General features: G+C 28.9%; 1 protein-coding gene across 1 annotated transcript in view; it reads right to left on the bottom strand.

Moving 5' to 3' along the window:
• Window positions 1-16,120, bottom strand: part of LOC126733989 (arrestin homolog) — a 212,904-nt gene extending 196,784 nt beyond the window's left edge. The window contains exon 1 of the mRNA XM_050437496.1: window positions 15,908-16,120. The gene's annotated coding sequence lies outside the window, so the exon portion shown is untranslated. The remainder of the gene's footprint in view (window positions 1-15,907) is intronic.
• Window positions 16,121-16,872: the final 752 nt, after the last annotated feature.

The raw sequence follows: 16,872 nt of genomic DNA, 5'->3' as shown, positions 1-16,872 counted from the left end.
GTAGTTTTTATTCCACCCCATCCGCTAAGTCCATAGGTTAAGTGTGATTGTACTAAAGCACTCTCACGAGATGTGGTGTTCTAAATCCAAAAAGTCATTTAAATTTAAATAATAGACTTCTTATTTTATTTGTCATTTCAGATGCGTGTATATCCCATTTTAAGTGTCTGTCTATTTTTACGCCCAAATATTTTATTACTTCTGCTTCTGGTACTAAAATGTCTGTGGCTATCTTAAGTGGTCCCATTTTTGGCAAATTGCTTGCATAATATGTATATGTTAAGTATTTTGTTTTAGATATATTTAAATACAGTTTGTTTATTTGAAGCCAATTCACAATGTTTCTAAAATCTGAAAATGAGAGAGAAGATTTTGTCAAAGAGACGATAATTAAAATTTTTGTACCTATTTTTGTAGTTGTTGTTTCAACTTAGTTTCACAAACAAAGCAATGCTAGTTTGTCGATTTTTTTTTATGAACTTGTTTTTACGTATAAGTCTTTTATTTTTCCATTATGCGCTAATAACTAACAAACTAGAATGTCATAAAAAAAATTCACATTTTAGGGCTTATTTTTTCTGTTCTTGATAATAAATGAGATGTAAGAATTTTAAGCCTGTTTTTAAAACGTTTTTAATAAATCTTGTAAAATCATGTTTCGGTTGATACGACGTTTTGGTAGGAAGCCCTCGATATGGCAATACCGCTTAGATGCATCTACTAGATAGTCTAATTGACACACTTACACTATTGTGATATTTACCAGTTTTATTAGGACTTAAAAAACACGATATTTTATGGCTCTGTTAATAACGCATATATGTCAACCCTCAACCCTTGTAATTATCCCTTGTAAAGCGGCACATGGGCTAAATTACGCTTTCATGTAAAATATTTCTCCGTCAATGTTTGGTGAAACTCAATTTTCCCGGTTACGGGACCAAATATAACCGCGGTAGATACATCAGAAGTGGGACACATTTCTCTTACAGCAAAGTGTAACGAACTGTAATGTAATACAGGTCGGGTGTTTTACGTTGAATGATATCATGGAAATTGACATATTTTATTAAAAATTTGGTTAATTTTCACGAAAGTTTCACTTTACAGCAACTTTCTATAGGGAGCTCACTTGACTTCGCCTCGCAATGATGGATTTTTGTGACTCAAGAACTTTCAGTTAAAGTCAGATTTACTTGGCATGCTATAATCAAAACTTAAAAATGTGATTTTTTGACAATTTGGAATTGTCAAATGTTTGTGTTTTGGAAAAGTGTCAAATGTAGATGTTGAATTCTATATATGAACCTTTGTTTTAAATGTAAAACTTACTTAAAACTTACTGACACGTGTTTCGCTCCTAAGCGTGTGTATAATTGACGAGCTAGGGTGTGTGTTTAATTGACTTAGTCGGTCGTATTTTAACCTTTTTAAGGTCTGATGATGCTCTTAGGAGCGAAACACGTGTCACCACTTTGACTAATAAAATAAGATTTTTGAGACCGAGACTTTGTGTTGTTGTCTTTTGATTTATTTAAGTCAAGGTCTATTTGAGAATATAGACGACCTCTTTCAATGAGTTATAGAATATAGCAATTTTTTTCACAAATTTAAAAATCTATCCACGATAACTGAATAAATATTTAAGACATTTTCATGAGGGATTCGGATGGAACGCGTCCTTAATTTTTGAATCAATATCTGTCATTGAAGGTTTACAAAGATCGTATTATATCATCAGATATTTGTTTTTTGTAGTAATTTTGGCTTTTCAAATTAGTAAAAACACGCTTATCAAAACGTGTAATAGAAAGTGCTTTCACATCTTGTCTTACATAAATTGATCCAATTTGATAGGATTTCATGGTTAGGCAACCTTCCTTGTCTAGGTGGGCCACGTTGCGCAACATATGTCGAAGTGTCTTATATGAATTAATATCATCTGCATTGTTGTTATTCTGTATGTGTCCACAATAGGTGTGTAATCCCATGTGAATAATTTAAAAGCTTATTGCCATGGGGAAATGTAGCTATTGTGTAGAGAAGTTAGAGAAAGACAGGTTTATATCAAAAGTTTGTTAAACAAAAACCGATTCCAAGCGGTCTATCGGTAATTACCGTTCCTAAATGGTATTAACTAAACACGTCCAAGCGGGTATAGTTATAACCGCTTGAGATACGTGACGTCACCAATTAGCCCTTTATACGTCATCAATTTGGAACAGTAATTATCCACATCCGGAGCTGTTTTCTAAACGTCAAATGTCAAAGGTATTGAAAAAAGTGCGAGAAAAAATAAAAACAAACAACAAATTATTTCCTTTTTAAAAATGACACAAAATTTATTATGGCTAATAAGTTTTCGTTTTTCATATTTATGTTTAAGAACTGATTACATATAATTTTACTAGCGTCTGGGGTATTATTTTAAAACAAACAAAATGATGATAGTGACAGCTGACAAATTACGAAGTTACTTAAACCAAACACGTCCAAGCGGACACGATTGGTTATAAATATTGGATAAAGGGACAAGGTCAACCAAGGGCTTAACCGCGGTTAAAACCGATAGATCGCTTGGAATCGGTTAAAGTATACTGATACACTTATATATACGTTAAAAATACGAAAAACTGTGAAAAAACTGGAGAAAACCCGTTTTGAAAAAAATATGTAAGTTATATCTGTAGCAATCCGTAGTTTCTTACTACATACTATTTCTATTACTATTATTTATTCAAAGTGTATTCAATACACTTTGAATTATGTTCAAGGGATAACCTACTAGTATCTTTTTTGGAAACCCCTAGTTTGTTTAATGACAAATATTTTTATTTTAACTACTAAAATAACCTATTAGTATATTTTTCAGAAATCGCTATTATAAATTTTGAATTAAGTTTAATTTATAATGACCCCCTAGTAATTTTTTTAGAGACCCCTAGTCTTTTCATGATTATTTTTTTTAACTTTATAACCTACTACTGTTGATTTAGGAGTAGTACGACTTCCAAAAAATTAAACTAAAAATAAAAGTACAGAAACATATTAAATAAAAAGTCGATGATAAACACGCGAAGCCATAAATTATAATCATACATTTTTCAGTATACGAATTTTTTCAATTTTCTTATTGCACATTAAAAGACGTTTCTCTGACTTCGACGTCAATTAACCAATCATGTAACTTCTTTGTCCTACTCATAATGATTGCTAGAGGTCTCTCTTTTTCTAACATATTTATAAGATTTTTTTATTTTAGAAAATTGAATTATTAATCACTTATTAAAATTCTGAATAACAAGAAATATTTTTTTTAACAAACTCTATTTTCCAGCTTTTTCCACTTAATATTGAAATCGAAATGTAAGCAGAAAAAATGGGAAAAAATCGATTTTTGGGCCATCATTGAACAGTCTGTCTGGAAAATAAGGAAAACAGATATTTTGTGACCGCTTAAGCTTAAGTATAAAAACTCGCTTATTTTCTTTTATTAAGGTAAACCTAAACAATGACTTTAGGTTAATGCGAACAGGTGATCTAGAGAGAAGTTTGGGTTCAAGAGAAGCACTCGTGAAACACTGTCTACTCTACAAATTATGGTTCAGAAATACATGGACCAGCAAAAGAGCCTATATGTATGCTTTGTTGACTTCGAAAAAGTATTTGACAGGGTTAAGCTGTTAACTCCCCTGTCAACGTGTAAATGAATGGAAGGGATATCCAGTTAATAAGGAATCTTTATTGGTATTAAATAGAAAAATAATAACAAAGAATACTACTTCTGCTGAAATAGAGATTTGTAAAGAAGTGCGACAGGAATGCATGTTGTCACCGGTCCTTTTTAATGTTTTTTCGGAGGAGTAGTTTAAATCCGAACTAGAAAATATTTCAGATGGATTCAAAGTGATTGGAGAAACCGTCAACGTTTTTGGATATGCTGATGATACGGTACTAAAGGCCGACATAGACGTTGGGCTTCAGAATATTATTGATAGCGTTCCAAGAGCATGCTCACACTATGGAATGAAGATCAACATTAAGAAAACGAAGACAATGGTAATTAGCAAATGTCAGAATATTTGGATTCCATTGCAAATCAACGGCGACGTCCTAGAAATGGTAAATCGTTTTATATATTTGGGTTCCCGTATTGAAAGAGGCACACCTTAGAACATTGAAAGGCCTTTTAATGTTCTAAGAGACACACAGACATTTATGCGATATAAGCCTCTCTGGTTCATACTTGGACCTGAGTCAGCGTCTGAAACTGGTGCGGTGTTATGCCTTGTTACTTAAAAAATCATAAATTTAGGGCTTATCTGTCTCTAAAATTGAAAAAATTAAAGTTCATAAAATTTAAAAGAGCAAAATTTAAAATTTTAAGCAGTTGAAATATGCGAAAAAAGCGAATTGATTTAAACCACTACAAACCCTGCAAAACATTCAACTTTTTCAAAAAATGAAAATACAGGGCTTATGTGTTTATAAAACTAAATAAAAAATAAAATTAACTCTGTAAAATTTAAAATATATTTTGTGGTTCAACTGCCTGAAATTTACCACAAAAAAGTGGTCAAGATAGTAAAAGTGAGATTTTGGAATTCCAGGCAGTTGAGATTTAGTTTTTTCCATTTTACACTAAATATTTTAAGTAGCTATTTGTGGATTTCTAACAAATTTATTAAGATGTTAAGCTTAACAAAAGACCGAACTGCTTAAAAAATTTTATTTAGGGGCTTAAATGTCTCTAGAATTTAAAAAAATTAAATCTGTAGGATTCAAAGTATATTTTTGGGTAAACTGCCTTAAATAATCGAATTTTTTAATAAAACTGTTTAACTGCCGACATGAAAAAAATTTAAAAAAAACACTTTGAATTATGTTCAATGTATGACCTACTAGTAGTTTTTTCAGAAATCTCTAGCATTTTTCATGATGAAAGTTTTACTAAAGATAATAAGTTTGTTTTATGATAAACTTTTTTTATTTTTATTAAAAAAAAGTATAGTATTTTTTTCAGAAACCGCTAGCTTCTTCCATTATACATTTTAAATTAGGTTCAATTCATGATGACCCACTAGTAATTTTTTTAGAAACCCCTAGTTTTTTCCATAAGGAACTTTTTTAACTGCAAAGATATATAACCTGCTATCGTTGCTTCAGAAGTAATAAGATTTTCAAAAAATTGAATTAAAAATAAAATTACAGCACCATATTAAATAAAAAGTTGATGATAAACACGTGAAATTTTTTTTCAATTTTTTTAAAACATTTAACAAGCTCTATTTTTTAATCAAACAGCTGTAATAAACCAAAACTTAAGCAGAAAAAATGCAAAAAAAATTATTTGGACACCTGCGCACAACATTAAATGATACAAATCATAAGTTTTTTAAAGAATAGGGAAAGCAATTTAAAAAAAAAATATTTTGATAAACGTAGAACATCTTATAAGCTTTTAAACTCCATCTAAACACCCCCTTAAACCAAATAAACCAACTTCTTATATTCAGTCCATTTTCATTATAGTTCTGACTTGCTTTTAATGCATAACTAATATTCTAGCACCCCGCTAAGTGAAAAACACCCCCAAGCCATCTCGGTTAAATCTTGAATTATATTCCCGCAGCCATGTAACCCACATAAATTTCCAACAGGGTAGCTGCTATTACTTCGTAATATATCACTATACGTGTCGGATAAAACAGGGAAAAGGTTGACACTTTGTAATTAAGAAATGTTGCCGATACGTTCTGATCGAGGTGTAATACAGTGAAGAAATTTAGATAAGAACTACAGGTAGGTATTTATCGTAAGGAAATTTTGAGGAGAAAAAGGTGAATTATTGTGAAATGTTACATACTGTTACATCTGTCTTATTACTCAATCTTTCCAAAATCATTTGGAAGAAACTAAAATAAATTCCAAAAAATCCCATTTGTGGCATTAAATTTTAGTATGTCTGTCTGTTTCTCATGCTCTTAGAAACCCTATATTTTAGGTAATAAAATTTTACTATATAAATAAAAACATTTAATTTATTTTATACCATCAAAAGGACAATAAAGTTCCAAGCTATTCGTTTACTAATGCCTCCTTTTAATTTATTAAATTAGTTTAATTGCATTTTATATAAATCTCATAAGCTTCATACTTAAAGCATTCCTTTAGGGCCGTAAATACATTATCTAGGATATGTCTGAACTTTTTAATTATGGTTAACAAGAAATTTTAATTAATAAATATGAGAATAATGCCGGCTTCTTCTTTATATACGAGAAATCCCATCTATTTATTCCTCGCTTATAATGATGGCACTTCCGAAAAAATTTCCATTTTTCTTAAATTAATTTTCACTTTAGTTTTTCACCCCTGCTGAGTTATTGTGCAACCGTAATCGAGGGAAACGTAAAGAAGGTTTCAGGACAATATAAAAACATTTCAAATTAGGAAATATTAAAAAAAATATTTTATTGGTATAGATTTGTTTTTTTTTTAAATTTTAGTGCATTCTTATGATGTTTTAACTCATAAAATTAAAAAACGCACTTTGGGACGATGTATATGATAAATTACATTTTATGGGTTCTTAAGTAAAGTTAAGAAAAAGCGCTTGTTGGAATAGATTTTTATTGTTTTAATCAGATCATCTTTATACAGGAGGTTTTTTTTGGGTGAACATAGCATGTCTTATATAAAAGAATCTTCGTTATCTATTTAAAAAAAGTGAAAAGAAGACAAGTAAATAATATAATTCCCGAAACTTAATATAAAATTTTAGAGCGTTTAATGTGTAACCGTATTATGAAGCATATGCTAACAAATAATCTTGTTAATAATATACAGCATGCATACATGAAGGATAGGTCAACAGAGAATTCACGAAACACATACTAGCTACTATTGAAGATAAACAAGTACCCATAGGTTTTTTCCTTGATTTCACAAAGCTACTCTCGAATGATACCCTAGATTCCTAGATTTTAATATGTTGTTTCAAAAATTGGAACTACGGAATAAAAGATGTAAAATTAAAAAAGATAATGCATATAACAAACAGACAACAAAATATAAGAGGCAAAGAAGGGGTAAGTATTAAAAAAGTAAAAACAAAGCTGGGCATACCTCAGCGCAGTGAAATTTGATCAACACTCTTAATAATATACACAAATGATATAACAGAACTCACAAAATAATGACAACTGCAGAATACAAAACTATGCTGACGATAAGGGCTTACCTACCCTTATTGAAAAAACAAATGATACAATGTCTGCTGCACGTAACTGGTTCATTAGAAAGAAACTAATTTTAACCAATCTTAAAACTAGTATATTAATGCTTAAAACCAGTCAATCTAGGCTTGAACGGTGAGAAACTATTTGTCTCAATAATATAGACATTAAGCTAGTTAGTGCTAAATTCCCAGGATGGTTATGGATAATAACTTGTGTCAGGATAACCAAGTTATATTAGCTAAATTCGATTAAGGTTGTTCCAGTTTAAGGGTATTATGTAAGTATTTAGATTTTAGGATACAAAAAGGCTTATGTTTATCAAATTTTGAACTGCATAGTCTTGTATAGGGACTGTGGGGACAGTGAGAAAATTCTTATATACCAAACAAAAGGTTTAAATTATTTTTTTTTTGAATTTGGAATTAGGTATAAGCGACAGAGATGCACAGGTACATTTAAGGTAAATACTAATAAATTTAACAGATAAATACTATTTCACGATCACTATAATGTGTATTCAGATGTGTGCTATTCTTCTTTAAAAATATAATTATATAGACTCGCGCTTAAAGATTAATAAAAAACAAAAACACAGATAAAGTGATAAAATAATAACAATAATAAATAAGAAAATTCAGAAAATTGACAAGTATTGAGAAAAAGATAAACAGAATTTTGAATAAAGCTTGTAAAGCGATAATTTTGGTGTTTTCGAGAATTGTTCTTAATTAATGATAAAGGATGTTTCGGTTTATATGATTTCAAGAATATGAAAAAAATTCAGTATACTGGAACCCATCTTTAGTTATAATAAAAACTACAAATCTTCTTAAATATTCCTTACTTTGGCTACAGTAACGACGATGTCTTTTATACCTAAGGATACCAGTTTCATACAAAAGAATTTAAAAAAAAACAAGAATATAGAGAATCTAGAAAGGTAATAAGATGAATAAGAAAACAATTTTTTTTTGATAATTTTGAGATTTTGACAAAAAGATAATGTCAGATAAAGTGAAAAAAAAATGAAAATATAAGGTAGGGAAATCCAAAAAACTAATAAATATTACAAAAAAGAAAAATATGACTAAAAAGAAAGCTTTTCATGCCCAATAAGGCAGCTTCAATAATATTGAGGTTAGCTTCATCAAGTGACGAAACTTCTGTGCTGTTCAACATTTCTTTTTCGTTGCTTCACAAAAAACAATAAAAAAATAGCAAAAAAAATATGGTAAAATAACACAAAAATTAAGTAGAAAAATTATTAAAAATAACAAATACTAAGTAAAAGGCAAATAAAGCGAGGAATAAACCACGTAAACTAATAATTTTGGCTCGTTTGAGATTTTTTTATGATAATATTATGGCTTTTATGAAAAAATTTCTAAGATTATTGAATCAATTTTTAAGTTAGAATAAAAAAATTTTAAATTTTCCTTTATTTTCACCACCATTACAATAGATTCATTAATTCGTTAGCTTCAATTAATATTATTAATTAAAAATGGTCAAACAAACATGAAGTATCGTAATAAAATTACAGTTTTCGTCAATAATGTGTAAAACAAAATGCGAGGGAAATAAAAAAATCGAGATCTAAAAAATAAAAAAAGACATTTTCACTAATGAACAACTAAACGATAAATTATTTTGTGGAAATAAAATTAATATTTTAAATGTATTTCACTATTTTTGTTCTTTTTTCATATTTTTTTATAAATATTTGCTTTAAATACATAGATTCACACAAATATAAAAAAATAGACCAAGATGTGATTTTTATTAAATATCTAAAGGGTGGTCCGGTTTCGATGGCGGAAAATTAAATGGCCGACGGAGAACGAAAAAATAATAAGTTTGCTATTATAAATAATATTCGAAAAATGATTCGTTAAAAAATTAGAGGGTGTCAAAAATTTTTTTTATTTTTCTTAAACCACTTAAGATATTTTAATTAAATTTGGCACGTTTAGACAGTTAATCAAGACGCATCTTTTTGTGCAAAAATTATTAATTTTATTCACCAGTGGCGTGTGTGCGGGCCGATCTTCATACAATTTTAATAAATTTTAATTAAAAAAATGATGTTTTTTTTAAAATTTCTTTTTTTTTATGAAATCCTTGTTTAATTTAAAAAGAAAAACATCTCATTACTTTTTGTCGTACAACACAGTGTTTGCGAGTAAAAAAATAATTTTTTATAAATGCTGATTTTTTTTATTAAACAAAAAATATGAAAATACTAAATTTAATTAAAGACTAAATTATTCTGTTGGGTTCTAAAAAAGACACAAGAATCTGGTTCCGAAATTCAAATAAATAATGAATATAATAATGCCGGCAAGAAGGCAATGCATGCATAAAACAAAAGACGGTTTGTTTGTATTTTATTATGATAGTTAATTATTTAAGTAAGTCAAATTATTGAGTTGGTTAACTTATTAATTTTGCTATTGTTAAAAGTGTTGTTAAAAGTATTGTGAAAAATGCGTTTTTCAAGTAATGAATACGCTGATATTCATTTTTGTTATGGATTTTGTGATGGAAATGCGGAAGCGGCAGTTCGTGAATATCGAAGACGGTATCCAAATAAAGGAATTCCAGATGCTCGCGTGTTTATTAGAACACATCAAAATTTTAGGAACTTTGGTCTACGTGGTAATAATAAACAATACCGAAACCAGAGAAATAATAATGAAAATCGTGTACTGCGCACTTTTGATAATAATCCAAGGCTGAGCTCTCGCAAGGCAGCTTAACAACTACAAATTCCTAAATCTCAAATATTGCGAACCTTACACGCTGACCACAGGCATGCATATTACCTATAGCCTGTTCAGGGTTTACACCCTGGTGATGCTGAAAACAGAGTAAGATTTTGTCAGTGGCTTTTAAACTCAACAGAGGAAAATCCCGACTTTTTACACAAGATACTTTTTACACAAGTTTTACAAGACGCGGAGTGATACATTTTCATAACATTCATGTTTGGGCACAACAGAAGCCTCATGCAATTCGGCCAAGATTGTTTCAAAATAAATTTTCCGTTAATGTTTGGTTGGGCGTTATTCGTGATAATGTTTGTGGTCCGCATTTCCTACCTCCAAGGCTAAACTCACAACTATTTCTGGAGTTTTTAAATAATAGTCTGCCGGACTACATTGAGGATTTACCCATTAATTTGAGACATGAAAGTTGGATACAACTGGATGGAGTCCCCCCACATTTTGGAATAGGTGTAAGAAACTGGCTTAATAATAATTACCCTCGAAGGTGGATTGGCCGGCTAGGGAGGAATGATATTAATGATCAAAATGGTATTGGACCTATACCCTGGCCACCCAGGTCACCGGATCTTAATCCACTAGATTTTTACGTTTGGGAAAACATTAAGGATAAAGTTTACGCTAATCCCGTATTTAACAGAGAAGAATTAATCTTAAGAATTCAGGAAGCATGTAATGACATGCAAAATCAAAATTTTGTGGTACTGGCTGCAATAAACTCCTTAATAACTCGGTGTAGAAAATGTATTGAGGTCGGTGGGCTGCATTTTAAACAACTTCTTTAATTATTAATTGTTTTTATTTTGTTATTGTTTTTAAACGAATTAAATGTGTTATCTTTTTATGTGTTTTTATAATTCAGCATTTTTACTCGCAAACGGTATGTCATACGACAAAAAGTAAAAAGATGTTTTTTATTTTAAATTAAACAAGAATTTCATAAAAAAAAGAAATTTAAAAAAAAAAAACAGTGGCGCATCATTTTTTTAATTAAAATTAATTAAAATTGTATGAAGATCGGGCCGCACACACGCCACTGGTAAATAAAATTAATAATTTTTTCACAAAAAGATGCGTCTTGATTAACTGTCTAAACGTGCCAAATTTCATTAAAATATCTAAAGTGGTTTAAGAAAAATAATAAAAATTGATTTTTTTAATTAGAAATTTGACACCCTGTAATTTTTTAACGAATATTATTTATAATAACAAACTTATTATTTTTTCGTTCTCCGTCGGCCATTTAATTTTCCGCCATCGAAACCGGACCACCCTGTATATTAATTATTTAAAGGACGCAAATATCATACAAATTATTGTCTTATTATAGACTGTTGTGAAAAATATCATTTTCATTTATACGTACAAAAAAGGAAAAATGTTCAACTAATTTTCTGATATCCACTCCATATTATATAAACCCTATTAAGCAGACAAATAAATAATTTTGTCATCAAAAAGTTGAATCGAATACGATCCTAAAAAACGATATAAAAAAGTGAAAAACAAATGGACATAACGTAAACAAGAAAATCCAATTATAAAAGCCCAGAAAATAATCTAAGAAGAAATATTTTTATTTATTATTCAAATTCAAAAAACTTTTATTACCACATTAACATTGCATACATATAAAATGACAATTTTACTTTTTTTTCTTACTTAAGAATATTAATTTTAATAAATTCATAGCTTGATGTTCTAGGATGTGGAATTCTAAACAGGTGCGGATTTCTTAATAATGTGTATATCGAGATCATGGTGAAAAATAATTATCTTAAATATACCGGCTGATCTGATTTAATTATTTTTTAAGTTAAATTATCCATATGATATTTTCTTCTATTCCTCATATCCAGTATAAAATTTGAATTCAGATAAGGAGTAACATGATTCCTATATGATATGTTAAAAGAAAAACGCATACAACGATTTTCCATTTTTTTCAGAGAGTCATCACAACGATGTCTTCATAATCTAGCAGAGACAGTTTAAGCGAATTGCAAAGCAAATATTTAGTATTTGATGCTAAATACTTAATTTTTATACTGAAATCAATCTTTTAAACCCCAGTAAGCATTTTTGATTTTGTTCCTAATATGGGAGGCAAAACTTAGATTTTAATCATTTATAACCCTTAAACTACACTTTTCTGCAACTATTGGTATGATGACATTGCACATGATTTTAATTTAGTTGCGGTTAACATACAGAAAGAAAAGTAAGGCCCAATATAAACCCCTATTTTAAATTGCAAAAACTTGAAAAAAATAAAATTCACCATAATTTACAGTTCGAACATAATGCAAGCGATCTTCAAGATAGAACTTAAAAAAACTAACTGCATTTGCCGAAAAACCAAAATAGTGCAAATTTACCAAAAGGATTTATAATATTATTTATGGTATCAATTTTTTTATTTATATCTAAATGTGATAAGCATGTTATCTCCCTTAAAACTTCTTTAGTCCTAATATCATTAACAATACCAATAGGATTTGTTATAATACTGAAAGTCTTACGATACTTATAAGTATTGCTTTTTTCCATTCATAGAAAAATTTATTTTCTCAAATGGAAGAATTTAAAATATTGACCAGTGCCTTAAGCCAAAAAGGAAGAGGGAGTCTAAGATCATTAAAAGAAGTTTCATCACTATAATATAATATACCTATTTAATTACATAATTATATAATAATAATAATAATAATAATAATAAAAATAATAATAATAAATGTCTTTTATTATTCAAATACATTACAAACTTGATACAAAAAAAAAAAAACAAAGTACCTGAACCTGGCGCAGTCTAGCTTTATATAGCTACTCCACTGAACCAGATCAGGGTGTATTCGTAGTATATAAACCAACATTATAACAACATGTTATATGTAAAGAAACATTCCCAATTATAATGTAATACAAAAAAAGTTTTCTTCTTCTATAAAAAAACAGCAAATTTGATACATATTAAATAGTAAGAGAAGTGTTTTGAATTTTATAAGAACAATTTTATATTTCCTCCTAAATTTATCTGCACGAAGGTCAACAAATTCTGCAGGTATTTTATTATAGCACTGAACAGCATTGTAAGAAAACGATCGCTGAAACATAGCACTCCCATGGACCGACATGGTTAACTTATTTCCAGCTCTAACATTTACTTCGTGTACATTTGCTCTAAATAACAATCTATTCCTTATAGTCGCAGGTGCCTTTGGGCTGCTAATGATTTTTATCAAAAAAGTGGAAAAGTGAAGAATTCTACGATTGTCCATTTTAAGCCAGTTAATTTTTTTAAAATATTGCGAAATATGATCATACTTACGTAAGCCATAAACCAATCTGATACAGGCATTCTGAATTTTTTGTATGCGCATTTTACAATCATTATCTAAGCAAAAACCATAAACATAATCACAGTAGTTAAAATAAGAGAGCACCATGGCCTCACATAGGCTGCGTTTAAGACTAAGATTAAGAATATCTCTATTACTATATAAGAGTTTTAGAGCTGCAAACGATTTTTGAACAATTTTTTTAACATGCTCCCTGAATCTCAACTTACTGTCCATCACAATGCCCAAAAAAAAAACCCAATGCAGTTTCAACAACCGAAAGCTTAGAGCCCTCCACATGAACATTTATTACACTTTTAATATTTGTAATTTCATTTGTATTTCCAAAAACCATTAAACAAGACTTTGAGGAATTTAATTTTAAATTATGTTTTTTAGATAATTAATTTATTATATTTAAGTCATTGTTTATACCAATCTCCGCTTCTTTAAGATTATATGGTTTGAAAGTTGTATATATCTGCGTATCATCGCAAACGCTTGCACCTTACAAACTTTTGAAGGCTTAAGAATGTCTGCTGTATATGCAAGGAAAAGCATATATAATTATACCTATTGCATTAGTCCCAATTTATTAATAATTTCAACAGTTTCTTCTTTCTTAATAATACCTATGTTAAATTCTGTATTAATTTAACTGAAAGTACTCGTGTTATAAAAGTTCAGTTTTTCTAACGACATCGAATATCTAAAGCTTACCGTATTTGAGAAAAAATTAAGTCCTTAGATAGATTAAGATTTTGAGGAATTGGATTATTCTTTTTTATGCTTTATTCCAAAATTCTTTTCCATTTTCTAAAGACCTTTATTTAAAAAAATTAATTAATTTGCTATTAGTCGTGTGTTTAGCGTAATTTTTTAGTTGGCTATAATATGCCAAATTGGTGGTTTTTTTTGTCTTTTTTTTAGCTTTGTATCTTAGTCTTATTAAATATTTCATATTATTTGCGTAACACATGCTGTAAATAGTCTATCCTTAAATTTTATTATTTTTTAAAAGCATATTTGTTTATTAATATTCAAGTGTTTTGCAGAGGGTGTACCTGATTTTATATTGTAAAAAATGCCTGTTTAACATTTTTAAAATTTTAATGTTTAAAACGGCTTTAGATTGATCTTTGGAGATTGCAGAGGTAATCATCAGATTAGCACAAAAAACTTATGCTAAATAATAAAACTAAATATTTTTTAACCAAATTTTTTGATAAGTCGATTTATTTCGAGTAAATATTTCTCAATATTCAAAGAATAGAAAATTTTAATTTTTAAGCTCGCAGATTTTCTAAAAATTATGAAATTTTTAATGTAAATTAATATTGTAAATTAATGAAAAAATAATTCCATGAATTAATTGTCTTTTAAAGTTACTGTAAAACAGTGAGGAATCGAATCCTTTATTGTATGAACTTTTTCATTACAAATGGCATTCTCAATCACCTTCTTTTAATCTTAGTGATTTTATAAAAAAAATTACTTTTAGACGATTTATATGATATATTGAACCAATACTATATTTTAATTTAATAGAGTTAAAAAATATCTTAAAAAATATTTTTTTCTAGAGACTGCTGTGAAAAATATTACACGTAAAAAAACGTACTTTTAACTAATTTTTAGAGACTCACTCCATACAAACTAAAAAAACACCCTACAAAGAAACAAATAAAAAATTTTATCATCAGAAAGTTGAATGAAATACGATCCTAAAAAACAATACAAAAAATGGCCAGATACATTACGTAAACAAGAAAATCTAATTACGGAACTGCGAAAATAATCTAAGCGTGTTTTGAAGAGGGTGTGTCAAACTTAAGGGTTGTGATTAGGTTGGGATCTCTAATTGGGATATAATTAAATTTTGACTTTGGGAAAAAATCTTTATTTAAACATAAATATGTCAATAAAGTGGCTTCAAATATCTGCGAAGAATGCCTTTTTATAATTTTAAAAAGTTTGAAAAAGTTTTGAAACGGCTTTGAATGGTGCCCTCTATGCGGTCCAACCATATCAAGGGCAAATTTGGATTTAAAGAAAATATCAAAAGAAATTTTCTTTAAAATGATTTTAACAGTTATTCAATAAAAATCGAAATTTACATCCCAATTTGATCTTTTACATAGATGAGAGAGGTGATATAAAAACAAAAAAGGAAGGCATTTTTCTGAGATGTTAATTTGTCTTAAAACAGTCCTATAGGAGATTAACCTTTCAGATTTTCTAGCATTCATGAAATTTATGCCAAATACTATTGTAAATGACTGAAAAACAATCTTGCTATAAGCTTTTTCTCTTTTGCTGATTTGTCTTCTGATTACTGGAAAACCGTGAGAAATCAAATTACTATATGATCTTTTTCATTAAAATTCACTTTCTCTATTACCTTCTTCAGTTTTTACCAGGATCAATGAGACACCCTGTATATATTTTTTTAAAAATTCTTTGTGTTAAATTAAAAATCATAAACTTTAAACTATATAAACTATATAATATAATTTGAAAAACAAAAATGTTACAAACTTACAATATGAAATATAATGATATGTCCAGTTAATTCACCCAAACTAAGAACCAATAAAATATGACACACTCACGTCGAGTTCGATATTGAAAATTCGCGCGTAAAAAGTTGACACCGAATATATATAGACATAGATTTTATCCTTGGATAAGGAAATCCATGGATATTGCGCGTAGAACGACAACTCGAGACCGACTGGCGGCGTTTGCAGTATGTATTCCCGTCCTGGAAACACAGATGTTTCTGGGATGATTCGCCCCGTAACAAAATATACGGGAAACAACCTGTGGTGGTGCGTGGGAGTCGATCTTATGATAGGCGCGTCGATTTATTATAATTTTTTTTTGGGGACGATATTCAATCAATCTGTGTTTATTCTACTTAATCCTTAATGTCAGTAAAGTATATTCGATCTGTGAGTAAATTTTCTGATTTGAAGTCAGTCGGTGCTTTCGAAAATAAAGATGATGAAAAGTAACTGAATGAAACACATACAGGGTGACGAGTTAAAAACTTGAAATGGCCATATATTGGGAACGTAAAATTGAATAAAGAAACGTCGAAAAAAGTTTTTATAAAATGAAGGTGAAACAAAGACAATCATAATATCTGCAACCTCTTGGACAAGGTGAGATACACCCCTAAAATCTTAAATAGAAAGAGGGATCGAGTAATACATCATCTTGAAGCATCTTTCAAGAAAATGACTTCCAACGTTACCATAGAAAGTCACATTTCAGAAAATTCTTCTCTGCTTATCAAGGAAAACAATAAATAAAAACACTATTTTTAAATTTTTATTATAATTTAATTAAATATTTTCCGTTATTTTGAAGACAATAATAAAGCATACTTTCAAATCTTTTACGTACATTTACAAATATTTCTCTAAATATAGCACGATATGCCTGATCTATTCTATGCTGGAGTTGCTCTAGTGGCTCAGATTGCATTTTAAAAACCACCGA

The sequence above is a fragment of the Anthonomus grandis genome, chromosome 3 (genome assembly GCF_022605725.1).
Source record: "Anthonomus grandis grandis chromosome 3, icAntGran1.3, whole genome shotgun sequence".
Lineage (NCBI taxonomy): Eukaryota > Metazoa > Arthropoda > Insecta > Coleoptera > Curculionidae > Anthonomus > Anthonomus grandis.
The sequence above is the reverse complement of the archived record's forward strand: the minus strand, read 5'-3'. Positions and strand labels throughout refer to the sequence as shown.